This window comes from Aplysia californica, unplaced genomic scaffold, assembly GCF_000002075.1.
Source record: "Aplysia californica isolate F4 #8 unplaced genomic scaffold, AplCal3.0 scaffold00213, whole genome shotgun sequence".
In the NCBI taxonomy this organism is placed as follows: domain Eukaryota; kingdom Metazoa; phylum Mollusca; class Gastropoda; order Aplysiida; family Aplysiidae; genus Aplysia; species Aplysia californica.
In genome coordinates, this window is record NW_004797483.1 from 30,963 (window position 1) to 35,079 (window position 4,117).

Consider the following 4,117-nt stretch of genomic DNA (forward strand, 5'->3'; position numbering starts at 1 on the left):
ATATATATATATACGTGCTTGGGACTGTCATTGGCAGCAATAAAAATGCTGGTCCTCAGAAGGACTATTCTCATGCAGAAGGACTGTTCTCATTGGGGGCTCCAGAGGCTAAGTAAGTAGAGAGTTTAGACTAAAGTAATGTCAAGCAAGTGTCTGTGACACAGGGATCAGATGGGTGGCCACTGGGGTGAGTCCTTGAGCAAGACACGACAACCCTAGCTCAAAATACAGGGTGCTGCCCAGCGGCGACCGACAGTGGCATGGTTATAAACTGTTCTGTATTTGTGAAATATTAGGCTATGTATTTATGTAAGTAATTAAGTATGTACATATTTATAATTTTGCATTTACGTATGTATATGTATGTTTGTCATTGTAAACCAAAGTGCCCTTCTGAGACAAAATAAAAGTGTAATTTATTTTTATTTATCTATATATTTATGAGTTGATGAGTGTTCTATGGTCTGCTGGGGTAATAATATGCAGTGGAACCTGTGTAAGACGGAATCGAAGGGAGTTGGAAAAAAATTGCGTCTTAGACATGTTTTGTCTTAGGCAGGTGAATTTAAAAGGGGGGGAGGGGAGATGGAGGGGGGTTTCAAAGGCCCAGCTGGCCGTATGATCAGGGTGGCAGGCATTGGTCAAACTAATTTCATACCTCTGGCTTCTGGCTACCCAGGAAAGTTTCTGTGGTGGCTCGCTACTCGAGCACTTTCACTGGTACTTGTGAGATTTCACACCCACACCACCCTGAACCCTGACCATAACTGACCATCTGCATCGTTTAGGGTTCACATAGATGAGGTAACATCTACCCCCAAATTGCACCCGTACTCCCCTTCCTCGCCCGGCGGCAGCGTTAAGTTTAAAGCCGGCGGAACCAAACTTGCGAATTTTGTTTCAAATCAAGGCTGAGCGGGCAATAAAACATTTTCCATCTAAGACAGGTAAAACCTCGGAAGGGAGCGGATTTTTTTGTCCGTTTCCGCGTTGGACAGATTTCCGTTTTATACACGTAACTAAAGAGGAAGAGATTCCGTAAGGACAGGTTTCCGTTTTATACACGTAATTAAAGAGGAAGAGATTCCGTTAGGACAGGTTTCCGTTTTATACACGTAATTAAAGAGGAAGAGATTCCGTTAGGACAGGTTTCCGTTTTATACACGTAATTAAAGAGGAAGAGATTCCGTTAGGACAGGTTTCCGTTTTATACACGTAATTAAAGAGGAAGAGATTCCGTTAGGACAGGTTTCCGTTTTATACACGTAATTAAAGAGGAAGAGATTCCGTTAGGACAGGTTTCCGTTTTATACACGTAATTAAAGAGGAAGAGATTCCGTTAGGACAGGTTTCCGTTTTATACACGTAATTAAAGAGGAAGAGATTCCGTTAGGACAGATTTCCGTTTTATACACGTAATTAAAGAGGAAGAGATTCCGTTAGGACAGGTTTCCGTTTTACACAGGTTTCTGTTAAGGCAGGTTCAACTGTAGTGTAAAGCGCATAGAGCTTGCTTTTGAGTGGGGATATGTACTATACAAATGCTATTATTCTTATTATTTTTAATGTTAATTTTGGCATCAGATCAAGACCTCTCATTTCCCCCCTTGAGTCGACAGAAGATAAAGAGGCAAAAAGCGTCTGGCCCTACCTCTCTATAATCCTGTATTAGAGGCATCATCATATAGTGAAATCAGACACTCATCAAATCAATGAAATCAAATCACCAATATTTTTCCTCCTGTGAAGCAATTTTTATTTTTTTTGGAGGGGGGGGGGGCTCCACACCTTTCATGTCCCATTTCAAAATGCATTTCGGTGTGAATTTTACCGTCAAACATTGATAATAGCCTAAATAATGTAATTTTGAGTTTCCAAGACCCAAGCTTCGGAAGTCACCAAACTTAAGCCAACATTTTTCCCTAATTTCATCTCTCACACACTAGAGGTGACCTCCAGCTCCTCAATATCTCCACTTCTTTTCAAGATGGATGGACATTTTTTTCCCCATCAAATACAAGACAAATAAACAAGATGTCAGATGATACCAATAATTTCATTTGCTTAAAAACCGACAAGCATGACTCCAGCGTGTCCTGACACACATACATACAAGAATGTAGGCCTACTCTAGTTCTAATCTAGCAGTTGGTATCCTTTCAAGAGGTGAAGCCTGCAAAAATCTCCTGCAGCCTACAGCTAGGGGGCTTTTGAGATAAATTTGTGAAAAATGGTGAAATGGTATAGGTTTAGCACCCCTAACAACACTATTAGGTCATTTAAGGGGCGGGACCTCCTAGTTTAACGTCCGTCTCCGATAGGAGAAATTTGTAAACAGCTGGAAATGTAGGCCTACAGATGCCTTCCAGTCGTGGAATAAAATCTCAGCATCTCTGTATAACTTATGAAGGGATATTGAAACATAAATTGGAGAATATTCCCCAAGATTCTATTAAATAAAGGAGTAAGAGTCAAAACGAAGCCTGTACAATTTGCAGAAGTAAAAATTAATTAAATGAATAATGTGAATGAAAAGTGTCGACTAGCCTAGCCTGTCAGTCTAGCTGTATTTTAGTTAGGCCCTATGGAGAACCTGTTGAGAACACGTACAGGTCTGATTAATAGTAATTATTCAGGTTTAAAATAAATGCATGTCAGTAAGGCACCTTAATTGGTTTCGTCTCAAATACAAATACTTTAGGTATGCCTATTGCACACAAAAAAATTATTTACAATTCAATGTAAGGCTTATTTTTTTGCTGTTTTATTTGTCAGTCTAGCAGCAATCATTATTAAGTACGGCTCGCCTAGCCGTCGAGTCGTCATTAAGTACGGCTAAATTTTAACAGTCTAGCAGCCATTTTAAACGTGCTTCCTATATGAATGGTGAATCACAGTAGCCTATCAAAATTTAATTCATGGAATCAAACTGAGTGTCAGAGGGGGTCAGGACTTTTTTACTTTAATGAAACTAGATCTAGATCTAGATCTAGATTTAGATCTAAGTCGTTGAAATTATCAAACAAGAGAACAAAAAGTAGACAATGGACCATAGGTTCGCGTCAGTCAATCGCAAGGCTACACATCTATTATAATTAGTTATTTAATCTGGCATATTATGTTAAAGCCAAGTGTATTAGGATTAGGGCTAAAGTTAGAGCACAAGGCATGGTCTAGATCTGAGACTAGATCTAGATCTAGATTTAGATCTAGATATCTATGCAAACAGAATTCGATGGGTTTTCTGACTGGAAACGGGAAGGTCGATAGCACAATGACGCTCATAAAAGGCAAATCATCAACAAAGACGAGAGACTAAAGTTCAAAAGCCTGCACTGCAAGTTGCAATCTAAAGACAAAGGACAAAGAAGAAATCATTGAAACTCCAACCAACCTGAACCACGCATGTGACTTTCAATATAATAAGTCATAAGTCAAGTAATATAAATATAAGTGACAATAATAATGTCATGAGCTTCACAACTTCATAATGCAAACAATCACCAACTCACAGCAGACAGGTCTTGAGAATGGCAGTGTAGGTATATTTGTAAGCCTCTGCAAACTGAAATACGCTTTTAAAAAATATTAATTTAGGGGAGTTAGGCCGCAAGCTTAGCGACTCTGCCCACCGCTAGATTCTAAGCCTAGATTGTAGGTAAACTGTAAACAGACCACGCTCTGCTGTTGTTGGTTGACCTTTCTCTCGTGCTATGGATTGAACTTTGAGTTCACGACCTCTGTCAACCGGTGTAAAATGCTAGAAAGCTACTCCATTTTCTTTTTTGTTGTCTGTGTCTACGTCAGAGACGAGGTGACAATTAAGACTTAAGAGACAGGTTGTCACAAAACTAATACATTTTGATCAATTGATTAATACGACGGGAAGACAAAAAGAACAAAATGAAACTGAAATATCAGCACGGAGGACTAATAGGAGTAGATTTAACCTCTGTGGATTATTTTAGTTCCGATCAATGAAAGAATTATGATATAAGTCTTATTCTCTTGCTGTTCTCTGTCCCTATCTGTCTCTCTCCCTGTCAATCTGTCTGTTTGTCTGTCTGTCTGTCTGTCTGTCTGTCGTTCGGTCTGACAGCCCCCCCTCTTCCCCTAG

General features: G+C 39.5%; 1 protein-coding gene across 1 annotated transcript in view; it reads right to left on the bottom strand.

Annotated features, from left to right (window-relative positions):
• Positions 1–4,051, bottom strand: part of LOC101848523 (organic cation/carnitine transporter 7) — a 12,662-nt gene extending 8,611 nt beyond the window's left edge. Inside the window, exon 1 of the mRNA XM_005099421.3 lies at positions 3,513–4,051. The gene's annotated coding sequence lies outside the window, so the exon portion shown is untranslated. The remainder of the gene's footprint in view (positions 1–3,512) is intronic.
• Between the last annotated feature and the right edge of the window lie 66 nt (positions 4,052–4,117).